Source organism: Sus scrofa, chromosome X (assembly GCF_000003025.6).
Source record: "Sus scrofa isolate TJ Tabasco breed Duroc chromosome X, Sscrofa11.1, whole genome shotgun sequence".
Lineage (NCBI taxonomy): Eukaryota > Metazoa > Chordata > Mammalia > Artiodactyla > Suidae > Sus > Sus scrofa.
Window position 1 is genome coordinate 43,699,645 of NC_010461.5, and position 27,790 is coordinate 43,727,434.

At 47.6% G+C, this 27,790-nt stretch overlaps 3 non-coding genes across 3 annotated transcripts; all 3 read left to right on the plus strand.

Annotated features, from left to right (window-relative positions):
• On the plus strand, positions 5,614 to 5,693 carry MIR532 (microRNA 532). The gene has a single exon (NR_035396.1). It is a non-coding gene; the product is annotated as a microRNA 532 (primary transcript).
• On the plus strand, positions 11,610 to 11,689 carry MIR500 (microRNA 500). Its single transcript, NR_035403.1, has one exon. It is a non-coding gene; the product is annotated as a microRNA 500 (primary transcript).
• MIR362 (microRNA 362) lies at positions 12,082 to 12,160 on the plus strand. Its single transcript, NR_037201.1, has one exon. It is a non-coding gene; the product is annotated as a microRNA 362 (primary transcript).

The window sequence follows — 27,790 nt, forward strand, 5'->3', positions numbered from 1 at the left end:
ATTCGTTTCCGCTGTGCCACGACGGGAACTCCGTAGCCCGATTCATTCTTCTTCTTGTAGCATTTAAGGACCACAGCATGGCCTCGGCCTTATTCACCCTCACCCTCCTGGCAGAACTCTCCGCTCCAGCTCGACTGGTTTATTTGTGGCCTCTTAGGTGGCGCCTGTGCGTATTCTCCTCCACCTTCTGAAATACCCTCCTCCGCCTCCTCTTCCTCCTGAACTGCCAGCATCGTTCCCATCCTCTTGGGTTGCTCTTAATACCAACCCATCTGGCCCACAGCCGTGTCCCTCCTCTCTTAATTCCTACGTTTTACATTTCACACCTACTGCGTTATATCACTAGGTCAGCATTTTACCTTCTCCAGCTGCAGTCTGTTCTCATGGCATCACAGTCTCCAAGCTGGGATGGAGCTTCCAGAACTTGGCCTGGGACTTTCTTACTTGGTATGAAGATTGCACGTTGCTCCTCGAGGACAGCAGTCATGCTGTACTTACCCATACTGAACATATGGCTCCTTTTTAGCATCTTTCTCTCTCTCTCTTTTTCTTTCTTTCTTTCTTTTCTTTCTTTCTTTCTTTCTTTCTTTCTTTCTTTCTTTCTTTCTTTCTTCTTCTTCCTTCCTTCCTTCCTTCCTTCCTTCCTTCCTTTCTTTCTTTCTTTCTTTCTCTCTCTCTCTCTCTCTTCCTTCCTTCCTTCCTTCCTTCCTTTCCTTTCCTTTCCTTTCTTTCCTTTCTTTTCCTTCTTTCCTTTCTTTGCCCTTCCTTCCTTCCTTTCTCTATCTTTTCTTTTGTTTTCTTTTCATTTTTCTTTTCACTTTTTAGGGCCACAAATGCAGCATAGGGAGGTTCCCAGGCTAGGGGTCCAGTTGGAGCTACAGCTGCCGGCCTTCGCCACAGCCACTTCTATACGGGATCCGAGCTGCATCTTTGACCTACATCATAGCTCATGGCAATGCCGGATCCTTAACCCACTGAGTGAGGCCAGGGATCGAACCCACAACCTCATGGATCCTAGTTGGGTTCTTAACCCACTGAGCCACAATGGGAACTCCTCTTTAGGATTTTCTGCACTCTGGATGCCATTAAATGTGCCACTGGCTCGCAATTTTTCAGGAGCTCATTAACTAGCTTATCCTGCTGATCATCAGTGTTTCCGGGAAAGCCATCAAAGTCACCACTTTATTATGTCTCCTCCCACGTGTTGTGTCCCTGTTGCACTGTCTCTGCCCTTCACCCTTACCTCAAGCCTCTTCCGTCACCACCCCCCGCCCCCGAACACATGCACACAGCCAGCTCGGTCTCCAGTCTGTTTTGCCAGCTTCTCCTTTACTTCAAAATTAAAATAGTGAATGAACATTTTAATGGACTCTCCCACCTCTGGGTCTCTGTCCTTAGTTCTCCCTTTTTCTTTCTCACTTTGCCCCAAGTGGCTGAGCATGGAATGAGGCCTGGGCCTATCTGCCTTGAGCCGCACCCTTCTGGCCGTAGACAAGGGAAGAGGTGATCAGTTGGGGTGGCCCTTCTCGCTTACCCTGGTACCACCTGCCACTCTGTGGTGAACCCACAGATCCCCACACAGAGCATGCTGCCACAAGGACTTCCCCATGCGCAGCCCCACGAAAAAGGCAGAGAAACAAGGCTGCTCACTTCAGACGTGTAAGTGAAACACACCCACTCTCTGACCTGCTTGCTACATCATGGGCCTTATATATGCCAGAGTAGGAGTTCCCATCGTGGCGCAGTGGAAACGATTCCGACTAGGAACCATGAGGTTGCTGGTTCGATCCATGGCCTTGCTCAGTGGGTTAAGGATCCAGCGTTGCCACGAGCTGTGGTGTAGGTCGCAGATGGGGTTTGGATCTGGCGTTGCTGTGGCTGTGGTGTAGGCCAGCAGCTGTATCTCTGATTCAGTTCTTAGCCTGGGAACCTCCAGAAAAGAGAACAAAGCCTTTTTTTTTTTTTTTTTTTTTTTTTTGGTCTTTTTAGGGCCTCATCCACGGCATGTGGAGGTTCCCAGGCTAGGGGTCAAATCAGAGCTACAGCTGCCGCTTACGCCGCAGCCACAGCAACGCGGGATCCGAGCCTCGTCTGCGACCTACACCACATCTCACAGCAGCACCGGATCCTTAACCCACTGAACGAGGCCAGGGATTGAACTTGCATCCTCATGGTTACTAGTCAGATTTGTTACCACTGAGCCACAATGGAAATTCCCCGTCACCCTTTCTATGGCTTGACCGCAAGAGAGGGAACTTGCCAGATCCCAGCTCCTTGTGCAGAGTTTGCAGGACAGTGAGCCTTTGCCCATCATGCAGGACGGGAGATTCCTTCATGCCTCTCTCATAGGCATGGTGCACAAGAGAGAACTTTAGGACAGCAGTGCCCTCCCTGCCCCAACGCACACTCAGGGATGATGCGCCCCAGCAGGTGAGAGGAGGAGGCTCCAGATTCTGCCCCACCCCTCGCCCCGCCCCCTCGTACCTGTGTCAGTTCACGTCCTCTGGGAGTAACAGCAGCCTCCTGACCTGTTTGGTGTCTCCTGCTTCTCAGGTTGGGCATGAGCTGTCTCAAGTCCCCTCCCACACACAAGCTTTACAGGTGCACACACTTTCTGAACAGTGCCCAGTCTCTTACACCCAGCGTACCTTGCAGTTCCCTTCCCACAGACATGTTGCCTAGGACAGCGGTGACTTTATTATTATTATTATTATTATTATTATTTTGCTTTTTATGGCTGTACCTGTGGCATATGGAGGTTCCCAGGCTAGGGGTCAAATCAGAGCTACAGCTGCCGGCCTACACCACAGCCACAGCAATGCTGGATCCTTAACCCACTGAGCGAGGCTAGGGATCGAACCCGCACCCTCATGGTTCCTAGTCAGATTTGTCTCCGCTGAGCCATAGCGGGAACTCTGGACAGCAGTGACTTTATAAGAGCTTTGGCTCAAACTCGCAGGCATCCTTCTGATTGTTAAGTATTTGCCTTGTATGGTGGAGAGTGTGGCGGAATAAAAACTATCTGCCCATTTTAGCAGGGAAGACAAAAAAGATCAGAAACTGGAGTTTATCTTTCAAGAATGGCAGGAAACTTCTCAGATTTAATTGGTTGGCCCACAAGATGGAAGTCTAGGAGTCCTTGTCGTGGCTCAGCGGTAGTGAACCTGACTAGTATTCATGAGGACATGGGTTCACTCCCTGGCCTCGCTCAGTGGGTTAAGGATCTGGTGTTGCTATGCACTGTGGTGTAGGTCACAGACATAGCTCGGATCCCGAGTTGCTATGGCTGTGGTGTAGGCTGGTGGCTACAGCTCCTATTCTACCCCTAGCCTGGGAACTTCCATATGCCACAAGTATGGCCCTAAAAAGCAAAAAAAAAAAAAAAATGTGGAATACTAAAGAACAAGAGTCAAGGCGAAATCCACATTGGGCTCCTAACACGCTAATTAATGCTGTCAAGCAGCTGACATCTAAGGAAAAGAATATGAGAATTATTTTCCACCTCATAAGTTTGCCTGCTTAGTCTGGTTTCCAGGACTCCATGCTCTAGGTTGGTTGTCCTCTTGCCTCACCAGCCTCTCTTTCTCAGTCACTTTTTTTTTTTTTTTTTGTCTTTTCTAGGGCTGCACCTGCGGCATATGGAGGTTCCCAGGCTAGGGGCTGAATCAGAGCTGTAGCCACCGGCCTACACCACAGCTACAGCAATGCTGGATCCTTAACCCACTGAGCGAGGCCAGGGGTCGAACCCGCAACCTCATGGTTCCTAGTGGGACTCATTAACCACTGAGCCCTGACGGGAACCCCCTCAGTCACTTTTGATGGCTCCTCCTCTTCTTCCTGAATTCTAAACCTTAGAGATATAGGGCTTAGTCTTTGGATGTCTTCTTTCCACCTCTCACTAGTCCTCAGCGGTTCTCATCTTGTCCAGTGGCTCTTAACACCATCCTATGTGGATAACCACGTATTTATATTTGCAGACCGCCTGCTCTCCCTCTCTCTCCCCGGCTTTCTCCTCTCTCCCCCCCACCCCACCCCTCCCCTCCCCCACACCCTTTCCCATTTCTGGTTCTGTCTCTTTCCTCTCACTGGTCCCTTTTCCCACACTCAGCTTTCCTCTGGCCCCTCCCCCATACGCAGTTTGAGCAAAAAGTGGGGCTCATTGCAGCGCCTCCTCTGCCTTCCAGCCACCATCACACATGCTTGGTGCAGGGACGCAGGCTTGCAGGGCTATGAGCCAGGGTATTGGCCCTGGCCTTGCTGCTCTACCCCCTACTCATGGCTCATGCACTCCACTTTTTTTTTTTTTTTTTTGCTTTTTATGACCACACCCACGGCATATGGAGGTTCCCAGGTTAGGGGTCCAGTTGGCGCTACAGCTGCCGGCCTATGCCACAACCCCAGCCTCGCCAGATCCAAGCCATGTCTGCGACCTACACCACAGCTCACCACAAGGCCGGATCCTTAACCCGCTGAGCAAGGCCAGGGATCGAACCCGCAACCTCATGATTCCTAGTTGGATTCATTTCCGCTGTGCCACAGCAGGAACTCCTGCATTCCCCTTTTTCTCCCCCTGCATCTTGCTTGATGCGTGTGCACACACACCCACAGACATGCACATGAGTACTCAGGGGAGTGAATCATCTCCCCTCCTTTGCGTGCTTCTTTTGCCTGGTGGAGGGTGCACTTTCTGAAACCACTCCTGATCGGCAGGAAAGGGAACATGGCCTTGCCTTGCTCAAGGCGGTTCTTCTGCTCTCTCTCTTTTTCTTACATCCTTTGCCGGTAGAAAGCTACACTTTTTGAAGCTCCCGCCTATGATCTGGCACCAAAGGGAACCTGCTTAGCAAGTTGATCACCTTGGCACTCCCTCTGACACCCTGGTGCTCTGTCTTCCTGCACCCAGAGCCTATCCTTTTCCATGGCCCTTGTGTAGGGGCATCGGCTTGAACACCTCCTGTGAGCAGGCATGCGGGAGAATGAGGCTCCCTGTTGCATCTAAAACACACGGAACCCAGATCCCCTCGCCATCATTCTCACACCCACATGTCTTTCCCCTCCACGCAGCGTGAGGGGAACAAGGCTTTTGTTTTGGGTGGCCTAGGATTCCTGCTGTCCTGCTCTCTCGCTCTTTCATATGCATACAATTGTGGGGAGACTCAGCCTTCTTTGGGGGGCTTCTCTCTAAATAGCAGCGTGCAGGATTCTGAGCTCTCTTACCATGGGTCCTCTCTGCAGGGTCCAGTGTTGTTTCATCTATAAAATAGGGAGAGTGATGACTACCTTGTAGGTATTTTATGGGAATTTCATGGGTTAATTCATGAAAAGCACTTGGAACAGCGCCCTCCAAATAATAAATGCCACATGGAGGTTTGGAAGAAAAAGAAAGATGGGAAAAAATAATAGGCAGTAGATTGTGAACATTCTTGAAAGTACATATTGCGAATGGACACAGAGACCTACTTTCTCATTAAAATCTAAACGCGTTTTATGTGTGGGGCATGGTCGCATTCATACCTGTCCAGAGTATCTGGAAAACACACACACACACACACACACACACACACACACACACACACACACTCACACACTGTACAGGAGAATGAACCTCCTGGCTTGCTTTCTCTCTTACATGCCTTGAGTGTAGGACCGTTGGCATCTGAATACCCTCCCACACCCAAGGCTTGCAGGAGGGCCAGCCTTCTCCCTCCCCTGCAGTGCCTAAGCATGGGCACACACACACACACACACACACACACACACACACACACACACACACGGCAAGTGTTTGATGGAGCCCCTTCTTCCTAAGCCCCGTGTGTGCTACACCAACCCCTTCCCCTGCCCCCAGCGGCTGTCCCGCACCATGTGTACCCCTCCTGCCTTACCCACCAGCACTGGTCCCTTGCTCCTTTGTGGCATCTCGCTTTCTAGAGGGCACCCACACCTCGTGCCAAGAGAATGAGCCTTCCCCTGCTCCCTCTCTCACATCCCTTGCATGGTGGAGGGTGAGCTTTCTGAAAACCCCTCCCACGTGCAGGGTTTGCAGGATGGTGAGCCTCGGCGTCCTTTGCTCTCTTGTGCCTGTGCGCACACACACTTACCTTCAAAAAAGGCAGATATGCACATACCAGCAGTGGGAAGGAGGCTGACCCTCTGCCCTGCGTCCTTCCCCCCAGCTCAGTCATACCTGGGTCTTGCAGGAGGGGGAGTTTTCTCTTACCTTTATCTTGTGCCCAGTGCAGGTCCTCCCACTCAGGGATGAGGACAGCTTGGAAGGAGGGAGTGACTCTTTTGACCTGTTCCTTCCTTGTCAGTGCCTCGTGGGGAGGAGGCGAGGGAACCTTCTCAGGATTCCCATCCATGGGGTGTGATGGAAAAGGAACCTTCTAGCTAATTCCCACAAACGCAACGTGTGAGGGAAATTAAGAGGTTTCTGTTGCTTAACACATATGGAAGTGTGCATTCACACACACACGCACACACAGTGCAGGAAATGGGATTGCCTCCCTATCCCACGCCTTCCCAAATGCACATTTATTTGCACAGCAGGGTGTGTGAAGTTCTATTTTCTTAGACGTTCGTCTAAACTCAAATCTGAGTAGGAGCTTGCTTTATTCTCTTCTCAGATGCAAGGTTGGCAGCTGGTTTATTCAGTGAGCCATTCATTCAGCAAATACTTACTGAGCATCTACTATGTCGCTGGGCAGTTTCCTTCCCACCAGGGCTACTTCAGTGGTCAAAAGACAAGAATTCCTTCCCTAGTGGCGGGGAGACAGGCAGTGAACAAAGTAAGAAAACGCATAGTGTGTCAATCAGTGGTAAGTGCCCTGGAGACCTGGAAAGCAGGAAAAGAGGGTAAAGGAGGGGGTCGGGCACGGGTGCTGGAGATGGCGGTGAGACGTTTAAGGGTCATATAGGGCCATCAAGAAAGACTTACTGTGTTCTAGAAACAACAAAGAGGCCATTGTGGCAGATGTGGTGGGGTGGGAAAGAGTAAGATCTGATGGAGGAAATGGAAAGCCGATGATTAGTATATTTCCCTAGAAGGTGAGAACTCAGGTTTAAAAAAAAAAAAAATCAGGGAGTTCCCGTCGTGATGCAGTGGAAATGAGTCCGACTAGGAACCATGAAGTTGCGGGTTCGATCCCTGGCCTCGCTCAGTGGGTGAAGGATCCAGCATTGCCATGAGCTGTGGTGTAGGTCGCAGACGCGGCTCGGATCCTGCATTACTGTGGCTGTGGCATTGGCCAGCAGCTGTAGCTCAATTTGCCCCCTAGCCTTCGAACCTCCATAAGCTGCAGGTGCGGCCCTAAGAGGACTAAAGAAAAAAAAAATCTCATAATACCATTATCACATTTGATGATAGTTAATAATTTCTTAGTATCATCAGATATTCATTGTTCAAATTTCTAGTCTCAAGAATACCACAAATTGGAGAGTTCCCGTAGTGGCTCAGTGGTTAATGAACCTGACTAGGATCCATGAGGACATGGGTTCGATCCCTGGCCCCACGTAGTGGGTTAAGGATCCAGCGTTGCCATGAGCAGTGGTGTAGGTCACAGACGTGGCTCGGATCTGGCATTGCTGTGGCTATGGCATAGGTCAGCAACTACAGCTCCGATTCGGCCCCTAGCCTGGGGACCTCCATATGCAGTGCGTGCTGCCCTAAAAAGAAAAAAAAAACCCAAAAAAAAAAAAAAACCCAAAAAAAAACCAAAAGATCCCCCAAATAAAGTCCCTATATTGGTTGATAGGTATCTGAAGTCTCTGAACTATGCTTTCTCCCACTATCTATATTTTTTCTCTGCTTGTAATTTATTTCTTGGAAGAAAGTACGCCCTTTGTCCTATAGTTTCCCACAGGCTGGATTTTTCTGGTTGCATCCCCCTGGTATAGTTTACATATTCCTTTTCCTTGTTTGTATTTCCTATAAATTGATAGTTGTATCTGGAAGCCTGATGAGATTTGGGCTTAATTTTGGGGAAGGAGGCAGAAGTATTTCCATTAAGAGGCACAAAACAACTGGTTGGCTCTCATTCTGTGATGTTAGTTGCCACTGATGCTCAATTCCTAGAGGCATTGTTTCATTACGTTTGCAAAATAGTGATCTTCTAATTCTATTATTCTCTCTTCGTTTATTACCAGAAATACTTCTATAAAGAAAAACTTCCCTCAACTACTATTTGATTACCCAGTGGTACATTTTATAGGAAAGGTGGAATAAATGCTTAATTCTCTTTACTTATCAGTACTCAAAATAATGAGCTGGCTCACCCACTTACCTCAAAGAGGATCTTTTAAAAAATTATTCTGATAAGCTCATGGGTTTAAATATATTTGATCTTTCCTTTGCAGTTCTTGTCCCCAGTAAGCTCAAATGTTCCATGTTTAGCCAGGAGAGCTTCCTCAAATTGGTTCATGAGTTATTTTGTCATGGCCCTCAAAAAGAAAGCTTCCCTGCCTTCTGGATTGAAAAATTATTCCAGGCTTATCTCAGACATCATCTTCCCTAGACCTGAAATCTGCCACATCTTTAATAAGCCTTGGTTCCTTTGATTAGACATGGTATTTAAAGACCACATTCTAGGCCCTAGCAGTGCTCATTGTCTCTGGATGGGTCATTGTTTTCAAGCTTCTTCAGTGAACAGAACAAAAAAATGTTTTGTTGGCATTCCTTTTGTGGCTCGGCAGTAATGAATCTGACTAGTATCCATGAGGACGAGGGTTCAATCCCTGGCCCAGCTCAGTGGGTTAAATGTCTGGTATTGCCCTGAGCTGTGGTATAGGTCAAAGACATGACTCAGATCCTACGTTGCTTTGGCTGTGGTGTAGGCCGGCAGCTGCAGCTCTAATTCAACCCCTCGCCTGGGAACTTCCATATGCCTCAGGTGTGGCCTTAAAAATACACAAAAAGATAAAATGTGAGTTCATTCTTACATTTCTAATTCAGAATCAGATCACAGGGCTTTTACATTGGTGGCCTGTCTACTGTGCTGGGATGCAGGTTTGATCCCCGTCCCGGCACAGTGGATTAAGGATCTGGCATTGCTGTAGCTGCAGCATAGGTCACAAGTGGGGCTTGGATCTGATCCCTGGCCCAGGAATTCCATATGCCATGGGGTGGCCAGAAAAGGAAAAAAACAAAACAAAAAAAAAAAAACGCCTCCCTCCAACATGCTGGGTTTTCAGGAGGGCAAGCCTTGGCTTCCTCATCTTCTGGTATGAGGGGTGGCATGTGCCCCATCCACCCCCTGTATGCTGAACCTCATGCATCCCCAGTACAAAGCACAGGCCTTCTGACTCCCTTGCTCTTGCAATTGAACACTGAACTCCCTAAACCCCATTCCTAGGGTTCCATGGGCGCTCAGTGGGGTTAAGGATTTGGCATTGTTATTGCTGTGGTGTGGGTTGGATCCCTTGCTTGGGCATGTTTGCAGGCCACAGACATGCCCAAAAAACAAACCCCATTCCCATATGCCACATTTGCACCAGGGTACATCTTGTTGCAATGGTTCCCCCCTATGCTCGTGCTCACTCCCCCGCCAATGTACACACTGAGGAGAGAGAAACTTCTGATGTTTTCTCTCCATATTCTTTTTGTTGTTGTCTGTCTTTCTTTCTTTCTTTCTTTCTTTCTTTCTTTCTTTCTTTCTTTCTTTCTTTCTTTCTTTCTTTTAGGGCCTCACTCGCGGCACATGGAGGTTCCCAGGCTAGGGACTGAATCAGAGCTGCAGCTGCCAGCCATAGCAACACAGGATCCGAGCCACATCTGTGACCTACAGCACAGCTCACGGCAATGCCAGATCCTTAACCCACTGAGCAAGGCCAAGGATCGAACCCAAGTCCCCGTGGATACTAGTCGGGTTCATTACCGCTAAGCCACAACGGGTACTCCCATTTCTGTATTCTTTACATGTGATGGGGCATGCACCTTGTTGATAACGGAGACCAAGGGAGAGACAGACTTGTCAGCTTAGGTGTTTCAAAGCACTCAGGAGAATGAGTCTATTCGTTCTCCCGCTGCAGGTCCTCCATCTCACAGATATTCAGGCCTCTTTCCTCTTACATGTCACTTGCATGCTATCGTGTGACCCCCGCCTTAAAAATGCACACTCAAATACACAAACGCGGCTAAGTGGCGGGTAAGAAGTACAAGTAATGATAGCCATGGGCCGGGTGCTAGGTGCCCCTTTGTGTTTTGTTATCCTGTTCCATTGTCTCAGCACCATGCGGAGGGAGGCTTTACAGCTCGTCCCCATTTTTCAGATGTGTCGATTCTCTAGGCTAATTTGGGGTGGAGCTTGGATTTGAACCAGGGTTTTGTGGATGCCAGACTCCATGGTTGTCCCTCCATACCGCTGCAGGTCCAGACCAGCCGTGGTGGCAGCATCTCCTGGGAACCCGTTAGAAATGCAAACTCTTGGGTCCTTCCCCAGGCCTATGGATTCAGAAACCCCTAGAACTGGTATATGACCAAGCTCTCCGGGTGATTCTGATACATGTTGACGTTGGAAAACGAGATAACGAGAGAGAACGAGCCTTGGTGATATTCATCTTCATTCTCTCTTTCGTCTCACAATGTTGTCTCATAGTTTGACACTTTTTTGTTGTCAAAAAAGAGAGAACAGACAAAATGTGTTCAACTAGACATCTTTTTAAAATTGAAGAAGTATAGGAGAGTTCCTGTAGAGGCGCAGTGGTTAATGAATCTGACTAGGAACCATGAGGTTGTGGGTTCGGTCCCTGCCCTTGCTCAGTGGGTTAACGATCTGGTGTTGCCGTGAGCTGTGATGTAGATCGCAGACACGGCTCAGATCCTGCGTTGCTGTGGCTCTGGCGTAGGCTGGCGGCTACAGCTTCGATTCGACCCCTAGCCTGGGAACCTCCATGTGCCGCGGAAGTGGCCCTAGAAAAGACCAAAAAAAAAAAAAAATTGAAGAAGTATAGTCGATTTACAGTGCTGTGTTAAAAGTGTACAGCAAAATGGTTCAGTTACACATATACGCATGTATTTGTTCGCTGATCCTTTTCCCGTAGAGTTTATTGCAAGGTATTGAGTAGAGGCATTCCCATTGTGGCTCATCGGAAATGAGCCGGACTTATATTCACGAGGATGTGGGTTTGAGCCTCGCTCAGTGGGTTAAGGAGCTGGTGTTGCCGTGAGCTGTGGTGTAGGTTGCAGGCATGGCTCGGACCCCCCGTTGCTGTGGCTTTGGTGTAGGCTGGCGGCTACGGCTCTGATGCGACCGCTAGCCTGGGAACTTCCACATGCTGCAAGTGCAGCCCTAAAAAGCAAAAAAAAAAAAAAAAAAAAAAAAAAAAAAAAAAAAAGAGAGAGAGAGAGAGAGACTGAGTGGAGTTCCCTGTGCTGTATAATAGGTCCTTGCTGTTTATTTTATATATAGTAATGCGTATCTGTTAATCCCCAAATCTCAACTCCTAATGTATCGCTCCCCTGCAGTGGCTCTTCTCTCTGGTAACTATATGTATGTCAACTAGACATCTTTACCATGAAGCTCAAGAACCTCCTTTTTACTTCTGTATCATCACAAGTAAGCACCTATTGTGAAGACGAGTGAGCCCTCTCATTAACCCCTCCTGTTCTGGCTCCCCTCTCTAATCCTTGCTACCTGGGTGAGAGTGCTGTGTGAATGCAATGCACCTGGGCAAGGATTCTGAGAGTGAGAGCATCATCTTCATACAAAGCCGAATACCTTTCCAGCCATCCCACCAATATTTATTGATCACCTCTTCTCTGCATGGTACTGAACTGGATCGAGACCCTACAGTTGTCGACAAGGCACACTGTGTTCCCACTCTCACATTGCTTCTGTGTCGAGGGAAAAGAATGAAATTCCGCATCAGCCATGGTACCCACGTGCCCCGAGTGTGGGCGGACTTCTCATTGCTGCCATCACTCACAGGTACACGAAAGCAGGAATCTTCTCTGATCTCACTCGGAAGCCTCTCTGTATAGTCATTCATCAGTGTATAGACATTAGACCAAGACTCTCTGCCATAGTGCCTGCGCACGTGCGCGCACGCACACACACAGCAGGTGCCTGAGCCTTCTCATCTGCTCCCCCTCTCAAATCCTTGGAACCTAGGTGTGAGTGCTGCTCTAGTGCAACACACCTATTCAAGGATTCAAAGAGGCTGAGCCTTGTCTTCAAAGAGAACGACCGAGTACCTGTATGTCACCTCTTCTGCCTTCCCACCATCTTTCAGAATGTTTGAGCTCCCCATGAGGCACGCTGCCCTGAGTGTTAGAGATTCACTGGCGAGTAAGATGGACTGGCCCAGAGCCCTCGTCCCCGGGCTCTCTGGAAGACACGTGTGGGAAAAAAAGGCATCCTGCCCTGTGGCCAGGCTTACACGGTGTTAGGGCATGAGCGTTCTCTTGATTCCGGCTCCCCATGATCAGACACCGTAACGGGGAGACATACAGTGGGTGAGGCGACTCCTACCACCAGTAGTTGCCCTCCCCGAGCTTCTAGTTTAGCAGACAAACGGAAGGGGGTAAAGCAGCCCCTTTACTGTATCAGGACATTTGCCCCCCCCACCCCAGATCGCCCCAGCCTTTCTTGTTAACCCCCAAACACATGGCCAACACATGCCCACTCTCACGTCCAGTCTGAAAAAGATGCTCTTCACAGCCCACATCCAAACGCTCTGTCTGTGAGAGTGGCCGTGTGACCTCATGTGCAGAGATGAGTCCAAATGCACGCGCTTGGGAGAAGGATCCGTCTCATTCAATGCACATGGTGATGCTTTTTGGGAAGGGGACCGTGAGAGTTAAATATGTCCCTCTGTGCACATACAGGGTGCAGGCGCCAGTGTTTTCTGCTCTATCCCCCCCACCCCCGGCCGCCCCCTCTGTCCCCGGGTGAGCGCTTTCTGTGCGCGGTGCACCAGGGCAGAGGTTCTCAAAGGCACGCCTGCCCTGCATGAGCAGAACAGAGACTCTAGACATCACCTCTCAGCTGCCTGCTGCATGCTTGCCCGCCATCTGTCCCTTATTTATCCTTTCCTTCCACAACTAATATTTATTAGGTACTGTGCTGGGCATGGGACATGGAAGATGGACAAGGCAGACTTGGTCCCTGCTTGCCTGGATCCTGTAGTCCAGGAAGGAGAGTGGACTTTGTCATCACCCATCACCCCTGCATGCACCCAGGGCAAGTGGGCCACATAGGTGCCCTCCCCCCCAACTCACAAACAAGCGTGACACTTCTCATTGCCGCTCTCATACTGATACCTGTAGGAGAACCGTCTCTGAATCTTAGTTCCAGCCTCCATAAATGGGCAAGAATGGTGAGCTTCCCTGTTAAACACACATGCAAGGCGTGTGGGTGCTGGAATCTTCTGTTCTGGCTCCCCCTCTCTAATCCTTGCTACCTGGGTGAGAGTGCTTTCTGAATGCAGTGCACCTGGGCAAGGATTCTGAGAGAGGGAGCATTATCTTCGCATAGGACAGAGCCACCTCCGTGTCCTCTTTGCTGCTATCTATGACTAGCTACTGAGACCTACTCTATCTCAGGTGCCGGGCTGGGCAACTGGCCCACAAGACAGCCAGCCCTGTCTGGCCCTCTCCGCAGGTTGGAGAATGGACTTCTTTTCAGGGAAAGCTGTTTAGAAATGCAAATTTTTGGGCCCTGCCCCTGACCTACTAACTTATGAACCACAGCCGTCCTTTTTCTTTTTTTCTTTTTTTTTCTTTTCTTTTCTTTTCTTTCTTTCTTTCTTTCTTTCTTTCTTTCTTTCTTTCTCTCTCTCTCTCTCCCCCCCCCTCTTTCTTTCTCTCTCTTTTTTCTTTTTTTTTTGTCTTTTTAGGGCCCTACCTGTGGCATATGAAGTTCCCAGGCTAGGGGTCGAATCAGAGCTGCAGGGCCTATGCCAGAGCCACAGCAACTTGGGAACTGAGCCGCATCTGCGACCTTCACCACAGCCCATAGCAATGCTGGATCCTTAACCCACTGAACAAGGCCAGGGATTGAACCTCATGGATACTAATTGGATTCTTAACTCGCTGAGCCACAATGGGAACTCCAGCCATCGGTAGTCTAACAAGCCTTCCCACTGACTCAGGGTCGCTCAAGTTTGAGGGTCACTAATTTAGTGGAAGTGCCGGGGACACAGTGACAAGCAAGTCGGCCTCCAAGGGACTTGGCCCATAGAGGATGGAAGGGAACTCGCTTTCCCATTCCTTATGCAGTGCCGTGTCCCTGCAAGCTGTGGCAGAGGCTACACCTGCTCATGACTCTGCCTACCTCCTCCAGAGCCACATGTGTGGTGAGCACAGGAAGTGAAACTCACAGCCAAGATTACTTTTGAGGGTCTGCACTTAACACCGCGCGTGCGCACACGCACACACACACACACACACACACACACACACACACACAATGTGCTGAAGAACGAACTGCTCCTTCTCCCATACCCATTGCATATCGGAGTTGTGAATTCTCAAAGCACCTCCTATGTGCATGGTTTACAGGAGGGCGAGCCCTGTCAGCGCAAAGCTTCTGCCAAACCATTCAGTCAACACATACTGATCGATCACTTGTGCTGGGCCACACACTGGGCTGGGAGCATTGTGCGGAATACGAGACAGCATCCCTCTTTTACAGGACTTCCTGTCTGGTGGAGTTGTGTGGTGAATGAACTTCCTCAAGCCTAGAAAACAGGCACACAGGGTGAGCCAGGAATCGAGGCCTCTCATTCTCCTGCAAATACCCATGTGCCCCTGTGCGCACACACTTGCAATAGACCCACCTAAATGTCGACACATTTCTGCACAAAACCGAAAGGCAGGAGAGAGGCTTTGTTATTTTTTACACTTGTCTGTAGACGCACTAACTTCCTTGTTGTGTACACACACTTTAAAGCATGTATGGAGAGTTCCTGGTGTGGCTCAGTGAAAACGAATCTGACTAGCATCCATGAGGACACAGGTTCGATCCCTGCCTTTGCTCAGTGGGTTAAGGATCTGGTGTTGCCATGAGCTGTGGTGTCGGTTACAGATGCAGTTCGGATCTGGCGTTGCTGTGGCTGTGGTGTAGGCCAGCGACTACAGCTCTGATTTGACCCCTAGCCTGGGAACCTCCATCTGCTGCAGGTGCGACCCTAAAAAAAAAATAAAAAAACAAAAAAACAAAAAACACAGGGAGTTCCCGTCATGGTGCAGTGGAAATGAATCTGACTAGGAACCAAGAGGTTGCGAGTTAGATCCCTGGCCTCGTTCAGTGGGTTAAGGATCTGGCATTGCCGTGAGCTGTGGTGTAGGTTGCAGACAAAGCTCCGATCTGGCGTTGCTGTGGCTGGGGTGTAGGCTGGTGGCTATAGATCTGATTAGACCCCTAGCCTGAGAACCTCCATATGCCACGGGTGTAGCCCTAAAAAGGAAAAAAAAAAAAAAAAACCAAACAACAACAAAAAAAACCAAAACCCAAACACAAAAAGCATGTATGGGAGAGTTCCTGTTGAGGCACAGCTTCTCTCTTTACAGTACTAAAAGGTTAAGGATTTGGCGTTTTTGTGGCAGCAAGGGTTTGATTCCCCAGTCTAGTGCAGTGGGTTAAGGATCTGGCATTGCCTCAGCTGTGGCGTAGGTCGCAGCTGTGGCTCAGATTTGATCCCTGGCTTGGGAACTTCCACATGCCTTTGGCGTGACCAAAAAAAAAAAAAAAAAAAAAAAAAAGGCACATAGAGGGCGCATGTCTCCAGACTGTGTTTTTTGTTTTTGTTTTTGTTTTTTCTCTTCTCTGCCCCTCTCCTTGCAGCCTAGTGTGAGGGCTGGCTCAGTGCAGTGGGCTCAGGCAAGGATGTGAGGTTGGGAGCCTGGTCTCCATGCAGGACAGAACCTATGCCTATGTAGCCCGCCCTCCTGTTCTTTGCTGTTCTTTCAGTCAGTTATTGGCGCGTGCATTTCTTTGTCCATCCATTTAACACATGTACTGAGCTCCTGCTGTTGGCAGGTGCCACAGGGACCTAGCCAGTCAGGGACGCCAGCCTCACTGTCTAGGGGGCGCCCAGGACAGTCAGCTTTCTCATGACAGTGCCTGTGGCTGCTTGCTCAACTTCCCTTTATCCCCTCACCCAGATGTGCCTGTGGTGCATACCTCCTGAGACTTCTGCTCTGCTTCCCCTTTCCTGGCCTTGCCACCCAGATGTGAGGGCTAGCGCAACACAGGGCACCTACCCCAGGACGCCGGGCGGGGGCGGGGGGGGGCGCTTTTCTGCAGGTAGAAGGACAGTGTGCCCGTGAATCACTTCTCTTTCCTTTCCTCTCCCCCCTCCCTTCCCCAAGTGTTCACTGAGCAAATGTGCTGGCACGGGGCCAGGCAATGGGCATATGATGCCCACAAGATGGACATGGTCCTTGTCTCGAAAGATAGATGTAGGAGAGCAGACTTCCCTGTCACCTGACATTCCTGCCTGTGCTGAGCTTGGGAGGCTGCAGAATGAGGCTTCTTAAGGATCTCCTAGCGTTCCTGTCCTGGCTCAGCAGAAGAGAATCTGACTAGGAACCATAAGGTTGTGGGTTCGATCCCTGGCCTCGCTCAGTGGGTTAAGGATCCAGCATTGCTGTGAGCTGTGGTGTAGGCTGGCAGCTGTAGCTCCGATTGGACCCTTAGCCTGGGAACCTCCATATCTTGTGGGTGCGGCCCTAGAACAAGACAAAAAGACAAAACAAACAAACAAAGGATCTCCCTCCCAGCGCCCACATGTGCACACGCCTCCTTCCTGCTCTAGCACAGACGGCGGTAAGAGAGCCTTTTCTGTGTTGAGGGCTGCAGGTGCATGAGCCTTCTTCCCTGTTCCCTCTCTCTAATCCTAGCTATCCGGGTCCTAGTGCTGTCTCGAAGCAATGCACCTGGGCAAGGATTCAGAAAGGGTGGGCTGAACTGCACTGAGAAGGACAGAGCTTATAGGTCACCCCTCTTTCCTTCCTTCCTTCCCTCCTTCGCTGTTTCCTTCTTTCATTCCCTCCATTCCACCTTCCTTCTCTCCTTCCCTTCCTCTCTGTTTCCTTCTCTCTTTTTCTTCTTCCCTCCCTGCCTGTTTTCTTCTCTCTTTCTCTCCCTCCATGTTCCCATTCTCTTTTCTCTTCGCTTTTCCTCACTCCCCTCCCCTCTTCATCCTTCCCAGTAAGAGTTTTTTTTTTTTTTTTGGGGGGGGGCTTTTCTAGGGCCGCACTCACGGCATATGGAGGTTCCCAGGCTAAGGGTCGAATTGGAGCCGTAGCTGCTGGCCTACACCACAGCCACAGCCACATCAACACAGGATCCAAGCTGCATCTGCAACCTACACCACAGCTCACGGCAATGCCGGATCCTTAACCCATTGAGCAAGGCCAGGGATCGAACTCGCAACCTCATGGTTCCTAGTCGGATTCGTTAACCACTGCACCACGACAGGAACTCTCCCAATAAGAGTTTTTGAGTGACTGGTGGAACTTGGGAAAGCACCGAACAAAATAGTAAGGGATTTGGGGCTCTCTGTCTGGTGGGCTTGTCTGTGTTCGAAAAGAAATGTCCTTATTCAATAATATCAGAGTTCCCATCGTGGCTCAGCAATAACGAACCCGACTAGTAGCCATGAGGATGCAGGTTCAATCCCTGGCCTGGCTCAGTGGGCTAAGGATGCGGTATTGCCGTGAGCTGTGATGTAGATCACAGATGTGGCTCAGAACTGGTATTGCTGTGGCTGCGGTGTAGGCTATAGCTCCGATTCAACCCCTAGCCTGGGAACTTCCATAGGCTGCAAATGTGGCCCTAAAAAGCTAAATAAATAATGTCTACGAGTTCCCACTCTGGCATAGTGGGTTAAGAATCTGACTGCAGCAGCTTGTGTCACGGTGGAGGCACCGGTTCATTTCATCCCCTGGCTCGGCAAGGTGGGTTAAAAGGATCCGGCGTTGCCACAGCTGTGGCTTGGATTCAGGCCCTGGAACTTCCATATGCCTGTGGGTGTGGCCATAAGACGAAAAATAATGTCTATGTGTTCAGGCATGCAGCATGCTCGAGCGTGAGCTTTCTCTTTACTTCCTTCCTGCCTTCCACACACTTAGGATGGTGGGCAGGGACCAGAGCCTTCCCACCCACCCCCTTCCTCTCACCCATTCAGCCTAGAAGTGAGTGCTCATCTGAAGTTGTCTCCAGTGAGGGCTTCTGAGGGAGAGGGGGAGGGAAAGGGAGCCTTGCCTACCTATAGACAGGACTGAATGCCGTTCTGTCTCCCTTCTTATCTTCCTGAATTTATACAGAGTCCCCGCCATGTGTGAGGTACTGTGTTGAGGATACAGTAAGGAACAAAACAGAGTCACTAGGAGTTCTTGTCGTGGTTCAGTGGGTAACGAATCCGACTAGGAACCATGAGGTTGAGGGTTCGATCCCTGGCCTCGCTCAGTGGGTTGAGGATCTGGCGTTGCCGTGAGCTGTGGTGTAGGTTGCAGACGTAGCTTGGATCCTGCGTTGCTGTGGCTCTGACATAGGCCGGCGGCTACAGCTCCGATTGGACCCCTAGCTTGGGAACTTCCATATGCTGTGGCTGTGGCCCTAGAAAAGCACCCCCCCACACCCGCAAAAAAAAAAAAGAAAAAAAAAGACAGAATCACTGGAGCTACCTTCTGGTGGGCACCTTTAGGAGCACAAGTTAAATCCAGATCCACAGTGCAGATGGGTGAGGTTGTGTTGTTGGGGGTGCTCAAGAATGACCCTTGGCTCTTTCCCTGACCCGTGGAGGGTGCCCTCACCCGCTGCCTGCTGAGGATTCAGAGATGCAGGCAATGGTGAAGCTTCCTACCTACAGGATGTGTAGGAGTTTGCACTCAGAAGCTGTCCCTTAATTCCCAGGACCTAGAGACAGGATTGTGAGCTTCCTTAAGATGCCCGCCACAGACACTTCTTGGATGGGGGTGAAGGGCAGCGGATCCCTTCTTATTTCTCATCATACACCACGCAGCATGGAGATGAGAACAGCCTAGGTCTTTTTTTTTTATAATTTTTTTTTTTATTTTCCCACTGTACAGCAAGGGGGTCAGGTTATCCTTACATGTATACATTACAATTACATTTTTCCCCCACCCTTTCTTCTGTTCCAACATGAGTATCTACACAAAGTTCTCAATGCTATTCAGCAGGATCTCCTTGTAAATCTATTCTAAGTTGTGTCTGATAAGCCCAAGCTCCCGATCCCTCCCACTCCCTCCCCCTCCCCCTCCCATCAGGCAGCCACAAGTCTCTTCTCCAAGTCCATGATTTTCTTTTCTGAGGAGATGTTCATTTGTGCTGGATATTAGATTCCAGTTATGAGTGATATCATATGGTATTTGTCTTTGTCTTTCTGGCTGATTTCACTCAGTATGAGATTCTCTAGTTCCATCCATGTTGCTGCAAATGGCATGATGTCATCCTTTTTTATGGCTGAGTAGTATTCCATTGTGTATATATACCACCTCTTCCGAATCCAATCATCTGTCGATGGACATTTGGGTTGTTTCCATGTCCTGGCTATTGTGAATAGTGCTGCAATGAACATGCGGGTGCATGTGTCTCTTTTAAGTAGAGTTTTGTCCAGATAGATGCCCAAGAGTGGGATTGCGGGATCATATGGAAGTTCTATGTATAGATTTCTAAGGTATCTCCAAACTGTTCTCCATAGTGGCTGTACCAGTTTACATTCCCACCAGCAGTGCAGGAGGGTTCCCTTTTCTGCACAGCCCCTCCAGCACTTGTTATTTGTGGATTTATTAATGATGGCCATTCTGACTGGTGTGAGGTGGTATCTCATGGTAGTTTTGATTTGCATTTCTCTTATAATCAGCGATGTTGAGCATTTTTTCATGTGTTTGTTGGCCATCTGTATATCTTCTTTGGAGAAATGTCTATTCAGGTCTTTTGCCCATTTTTCCATTGATTGATTGGCTTTTTTGCTGTTGGGTTGTATAAGTTGTTTATATATTCTAGAGATTAAGCTCTTGTCGGTTGCATCATTTGAAACTATTTTCTCCCATTCTGAAAGTTGTCTTTTTGTTTTCTTTTGGGTTTCCTTTGCTGTGCAAAAGCTTTTCAGTTTGATGAGGTCCCATGGGTTTATTTTTGCTCTAATTTCTTTTTTTTTTTTTTTTTTTTTTTTTGTCTTTTTGCTATTTCTTGGGCCGCTCCCGCGGCATATGGAGGTTCCCAGGCTAGGGGTTGAATCAGAGCTGTAGCCACCGGCTTACGCCAGAGCCACAGCAACGCGGTCCGAGCCGCGTCTGCAACCTACACCACAGCTCACGGCAACGCCGGATCATTAACCCACTGAGCAAGGGCAGGGACCGAACCCGCAACCTCATGGTTCCTAGTCGGATTCGTTAACCACTGCGCCACGACGGGAACTCCTAATTTCTATTGCTTTGGGAGACTGACCTGAGAAAATATTCATGATGTTGATGTCAGAGAGTGTTTTGCCTATGTTTTCTTCTAGGAGTTTGATGGTGTCCTGTCATATATTTAAGTCTTTCAGCCATTTTGAGTTTATTTTGGTGCATGGTGTGAGGGTGTGTTCTAGTTTCATTGCTTTGCATGCAGCTGTCCAGGTTTCCCAGCAATGCTTGCTGAATAGACTTTATTTTTCCCATTTTATGTTCTTGCCTCCCTTGTCAAGGATTAATTGACCATAGGTGTCAGGGTTTATTTCCGGATTCTCTATTCTGTTCCATTGGTCTGTCTGTCTGTTTTGATACCAGTACCACACTGTTTTGATGACTGTGGCTTTGTAGTATTTCTTGAAGTCTGGGAGAGTTATGCCTCCTGCTTGGTTTTTGTTTCTCAGGATTGCTTTGGCGATTCTGGGTCTTTTGTTGTTCCATATAAATGTTTGGATTGTTTGTTCTAGTTCTGTGAAAAATGTCCTGGGTCATTTGATAGGGATTGCATTGAATCTGTAGATTGCTTTGGGTAGGATGGCCATTTTTACAATATTGATTTTCCCAATCCAGGAACATGGAATATCTTTCCATTTCTTTACATCTTCTTTGATTTCTTTGATGAAAGTTTTATAGTTCTCGGCATATAGGTCCTTTACCTCCTTGGTCAGGTGTATTCCGAGGTATTTGATTTTGTGAGGTGCAATTTTAAAAGGTATTGTATTTTTGTATTCCTTTTCTAATATTTCATTGCTGGTATACAGAAATGCAACTGACTTCTGAATGTTAATCGTATATCCTGCTACTTTGCTGAATTTATTAATCAGTTCAAGGAGTTTTGGGGTTGAGTCCTTAGGGTTTTCTAGGTATAGAATCATGTCATCTGCATACAGTGACAGTTTGATCTCTTCTCTTCCTATATGGATGCCTTTTATTTCTTTTGTTTGTCTACTTGCTGTGGCTAGGATACAAAACTATGTTGAAGAGCAGTGGTGAGAGTGGGCATCCCTGTCTTGTTCCAGATTTGAGTGAGAAGGCTTTCAGTTTTTCCCCATTGAGTATTATATTTGCTGTGGGTTTATCATAAATGGCTTTGATCATATTCAGGAATGTTCCCTCTATACCCACTTTGGCGAGGGTCTTGATCATGAATGGATGTTGGACTTTGTCAATGCTTTTTCTGCGTCTATTGAGATGATCATATGATTTTTGACTTTTTTTTTTTGTTAATGTGTTGTATGATGCTGATTGATTTGCGTATGTTGAACCATCCTTGTGAACCTGGGATGAACCCAACCTGGTCATGGTGTATAATTTTTTTGATATGTTGTTGGATTCGGTTGGCTAAGATTTTGTTGAGAATTTTTGCATCTATATTCATCAATGATATTGGCCGATAGTTTTCTTTTTTGGTGGTATCTCTGTCTGGTTTTGGAATGAGGGTGATGGTGGCATCATAGAATGTCTTTGGGAATATTCCTTCTTCAAGCTTTTGAAAGAGTTTAAGGAGAATGGGCACCAATTCCTCTTTATATGTTTGATAAAATTCACCTGTGAAGCCATCTGGTCCTGGACTTTTATTTGTAGGGAGTGATTTTATGACCTCTTCAATTTCATTTCTAGTGATTGGTCTGTTCAGTTGGTCTGTTTCTGCTTGATTCAGTTTTGGCAGGCTGTAAGATTCTAGAAAATTGTCCATTTTTTCCAGATTGTCAAACTTGCTGCCGTATAGTTGTTCATAGAAGCCTAGGTCTTTTTATTACTGTACGGTCTATTTCTGTCTCTGTCTGTGTCTTCCTTGTCTCACCTAGTGTGTGCAGGTACATGTTCGAATGGATCCATCTCTCCTGTCCTTGGTACCCAGGCCTGAGTACTCTCTGTGTACTCCAGTACAAGGATTCTAAGAGGGTGAGCCTTGTCTGACATGGATAGATGCAGAGGGACCTTGGTGTTGCCTTATCTCCCATTCATTCATTTATTTATTATTATTTTATATTATTATTATTATTTTGTCTTTTTGCCATTTCTTGGGCCATTGCCGTGCATATGGAGATTCCCAGGCTAGGGGTCCAATCGGAGCTGTAGCCGCCGGCCTACGCCAGAGCCACAGCAACACGGGATCCGAGCCGTGTCTGCAACCTACACCACAGCTCACGGCCATGCCGGATCCTCAACCCACTGAGCGAGGCCAGGGATTGAACCCGCAACCTCATAGTTCCTAGTCGGATTCGTTACCCACTGAACCACGACGGGAACTCCTCATTCATTTATTTAAAAAAATTTTTTGGAATATAGCTGACTTACAATGCTGTATTGGTTTCAGGGGTACAACGAAGTGAATCAGTTATACATATATCCATTCTTTTTTGTTTTTTTTTCCCATGTAGGTTATTACAGAATATTGAGTAGGTTTCCTGAGCTATACAGTAGGTCGTTTCTTGGATAAATACTGACTGCGTGGATTCTGGGTACGGGGGGTGCCGTTGCCATACTGTCTAGTGGGTTTGTGTGAGAATAAACATCTCGATTATCATTGTGTCCACATGCTCGGTGTCGAGGAAATAAGCCTTGGGTTTCTTCCTCCCCATGCACAGAAAGGCAAATCTTTGTAGCAGAAGGCAAATCTTCTTTGTAGCAGACTATTGAGAGTGTAGAGAAGAGTGGGTTTTATTGTTATCTGCTAGGCACCCAGGTAGCAAGTTGGGACGGGCTTTGTCATTGCAGGCAGAAGAGGTGCTTGCACAGGTTTGCACACACCCGCTGTTCCGAGTCCTGAGCCTTCCAGTTGCCTTCCTCTCTCATATTCTTTGCCTATAGGTGCTAGGCTTTCTGAAAGTGAGATTTTTTTTTCCCCGCACTTTTTATAGCTGCACCTGCAGCATATGGAAGTTCCCAGGCTAAGGGTTGAATTGGAGCTGCCGCTTCGGCCTCTGCCACAACCGTAGCAACAGTGGATCTGAGTCGCATTTGTGACCTATGTCACAGCTTGCAGCAATGCCAGATACTTAACCCACCGAGTGAGGCCAGGGATTGAACCTGCATCCTCACATCGGGTTCTTAACCTGCTGAGCCAGAGTAGGATCTCTGGGTTCCAGGCTTTCTGAATCCATCATCTTAAAAAAAAAAAATCTAAAAAAACGTGCATCGTGATCATATAGGAGGACTGTTCAGCTTTTCATCACTTCCCTCAGATCGTCTTCCTTCCTGCAGTTCTTTAGGGGGCATTTACTCTGTGCCAGTCACTGTGCTGGTTGCTAGAAAAACTGGGGGCGGGGCAGGGGGACGCAATGGATGGCATTGGCTGTTTGGCCTTGCAGGAACGTATAGGAGTTTGAGTTTCTTACTTGCATCACAGCTGTGGCAATGCTGGATCCTTAACCCATTGCACTGAGCAGGGATGGAACCAGTAATACCAGAGACAAGCTGGATCATTGACCTACTGCACCACAGCAGGAACTCCTCCTAAACTCTTCATGTGGTCTCCATCCACCTTTTAACTTCGTACATGGTTGAGTGTCAAGAGAGGCAGAGGATATTGTCCCAGAGTTCAAAGTTGCGTATCAGCAGCATTTTTTTTTTTTTTTTACTTTTTACTTTTTTTAATTTATTTTTTATTGTTATTTCCCCCCACTGTATAGCTTGGGGACCCAGTTACACATACATGTGTACATAATTTTTTCTCCCACTGTCGTGCTGCGTTGTAAGTATCTAGACATAGTTTTCAGTGCTACGCAGCAGGGGTCTCATCGTAATCCATTCCGTGAGCAATAGTTTGCATCCGTTGACCCCAAGCTCCTGATCCCTCCCCCCCCTCCCCCCCCCCCCGCAACCACAAGTCTATTCTCCAAGTCCTTGATTTTCTTTTCTGTGGAAAGGTTCATTTGTGCTGTATATTAGATACCAGATATGAGTGATATCATATGGTATTTTTCTTTCTCTTTCTGACTTATTTCATTCAGTATGAGATTCTCCAGTTCCATCCATGTTGCTGCAAATGGCATTATGTCGTTCTTTTTTATGGCTGAGTAGTATTCCATTGTGTATATATACCACATCTTCCTAATCCAATCCTCTGTTGATGGATATTTGGGTTGTTTCCATGTCCTGGCTATTGTGAATAGTGCTGCAGTGAACATGTGGGTGCATGTGTCTCTGTTAAGTAGAGTTTTGTCCGGACATATGCCCAAGAGTGGGATTGCGGGGTCATATGGAAGTTGTATGTTTAGATTTCTAAGGTGCCTCCATACTGTTCTCCATAGTGGCTGTACCAGCTTACATTCCCACCAACAGTGCAGGAGGGTTCCCTTTTCTCCACACCCTCTCCAGCACTTGTTATTCATGGACTTATGAATGATAGCCATTCTGACTGGTGTGAGGTGGTATCTCATGGTAGTTTTGATTTGCATTTCTCTTGTAATCAGGGATGTTGAGCATTTTTTCATGTGCTGGTTGGCCATCTGTATCTCTTCCTTGGAGGCATATCTATTCAGGTCCTTTGCCCATTTTTCCATTGGGTTGTTGTCGGCAGCATTTTTTTTGTCTCCTAGATATGAGTGGACAGTTCAAGGAGTTATGCTGTTTAGGATCAACCTCTAAAAGAAAAGCGGGGAGGGGTGGAGGATGCAGATTTAGTCTAGCATTTTTAGGTGACCTTAGCAGTATTCTCCAAGGCACTCTGCACTTCAATTAGGCTGATCTATTCATTCCTACCTTTCTTAGTGCCTTTGCCCATTGCCCACTACAGATTTATGATTTTCAGGTCAGCGTAGCAATATGGTATGACAAATAGTGAGAAAGAGACATAGAGACAGACACACAGAGTTCTCAAACAAACTTGTCCTTCTCCCCTAACTTCTCCTGATACTCTCAGCAAAAAAAGACTCAAGTCAGGGAGTTCCCGCTGTGGCTCAGCGGTAATGAACCCAGCTAGTATCCATGAGGATGTGGATTCAATCCCTGGCCTTGCTCAGTGGGTTAAGGATCTGGCATTGCAGTGATCTGTGGGGTAGGCCGGCAGCTGTAGCTCTGATTCAGCCCCTAACCTGGGAACCTTCATTTGCCACGGGTGTGGCCTAAAGAAGAAAAAGACTCTAATTAGTTAATATGTGTCTGGTAACTTTTTGTGTACCTTTTTTTTTATCATTTTCTTTTCATTTTTTCAAGTTTTATTGAAGTGTACTGCTCAACCTTGCTCTTATTTTTCTCAGACTTTGTATCTTTCTTGATGCACGGGGTCAGCAGCATCAGTATTCCCTGGGACCTTGTTAGAAAATCAAATTGTCAGGTCCCTCCTCAGATTTAGGGAATCAGAAAGTCAGGGATGGGGTGAAATAGGGGGCCCAGTTTGTATAAGCTCTCCAGGGGATTCTGATGCCAGCTAAACTTGGAGAACTACTTGTTTAAAAACCTTTATTAGAAATTTGTATGTTCCACGGGATTTTTTTTTTGGGGCCAGCCTGCAACATGTGGAAGTTCCTAGGCCAGGGGTCAAGCCTGAACCACAGCAGTGACCTGAACCACGGCAGTGACAATGCAGGATCCTTAACTGCTAGACCATCAGGGAACTCCCACAGGATAACTTTTATGAGTCAGAATTTCCAGGGTTACTCATTGTAGCTCATCAGGGTACAAACCCAATTAGTATCCCTGAGGATGCAGGTTCACGGTCCCTGGCCTCGCTCAGTGGGTTAAGGATCCAGTGTTGCCATGAGTTGCGGTGTGGATCGCAGACATGCCTCAGATCCTGCATTGCTGTGGCTGTGGCGTAGGCTGGCAGCTGCAGCTCCAATTGGACTCCTAGCTGGGAAACTTCCATGTGCCTCAGGTGCGGCCATAAAAGGACCAAAAAAAAAAAAAAAAAAAAAAAAAGAGTCAGAATTTCTTTATGTGTAATCTGACATTTCAGTCTCCTTTGATTTTTTTTAACTTAATAGACTTTTTTGGGGGGCAGTTTTAGGGTTACAGAAAAATTGAGCAGAAAATACAGAGTTACTATATATTCCCTTCCCCCCAGTTTCCTCTATGAACATCTTGCAGTTAATAAAGTACATTTGTTACAATTGATGTGCCAGTATTGACTATTATTATGACATTATTAACTACAAGTCCATAGATTACATTAGGATTCCCTCTTTGTGTTTTGTATTCTGTAGGATGAATGTATAATGACATGTATCCACTGTTGTAGTATCATACACAGTATCTTCACTGTCCTAAAAATCCTCTGTGCTCAGAGCTCCCGTCGTGGCACAGCGGAAACGAATCCAACTAGGAACCATGAGGTTGTGGGTTCGATCCCTGGCCTTGTTCCCTGGCATTGCTGTGACCTGTGGTGTAGGTTGCAGACGAGGCTCGGATCTGGCATTGCTGTGGCTGTGGCGTAGGCTGGAGGCTACAGCTCCGATTAGACCCCTAGCCTGGGAACCTCCATATGCTGCAGGTGCAGCCATAAAAAGACAAAAAGACCAAAAAAAAAAAAAAATCCTCTGTGCTCTACCTTTTCCTCCCTCCCTCTTCCCACACCTCTGGCAACCACTGATCATTCTTCTTTTTCCATAGTTTTGCCTATTCCAGAATATCACATAATTGGAATCATACAGTATGTAACCTTTTTAGAATAACTTTTTTTACTTCATTTATAATTCCTCCAGATATTTTCATGGCTTGATAGCTCATTTATTTTTAAAATTTTAAAAATATTTTTAATTTTTTGCTTTTTAGGGCCATACCCACAGCATATGGAGGTTCCCAGGCTAGGGGTCCAATCAGAACCACAGCTGCTGGCCTACACCACAGCCACAGCAATGCAGGATCCGAGCCACATCTGCCACCTACACCATAGCTCACTGCAATGCTGGATCCTTAACCCACTGAGCGAAGCCAGGGATCTAACCTGCAACCTAATGGTTCCTAGTCAGCTTTGTTTCTGCTGTGCCATGATGGGAACCCACGTTTATTATTATTATTTTTAATCACTGAGTTATATTCCACTGTCTGGATGTACTGTGGTTTGTCTATCCATTCACCTACTAAAAACATCTTGATTTTTCCCAGTTTTAGCAGTTATGAGTAAAGCTGCTGCTGTAAGCATCTGTGTGCTGGTTTTTGTGTGGATGTAAATTTTCAAATCATTTGGGGAAATACCAAGGAGTGTGATTGCTGAATTGTATATTAAGAGTACATTTAGGAGTTCCCATCATGGCACAGTGGAAATGAATCCGACTAGGAACCATGAGGTTGCAGGTTCGAACCCTGGCCTTGCTCAGTGGGTTATGGATCTGGCGTTGCTGTAAGCTGTGGTGTCAGTTGGAGATGCGGCTTGGATCTTGTGTTGCTGTGGCTGTGGCCAGCAGCTACAGCTCTGATTCGACCCCTAGC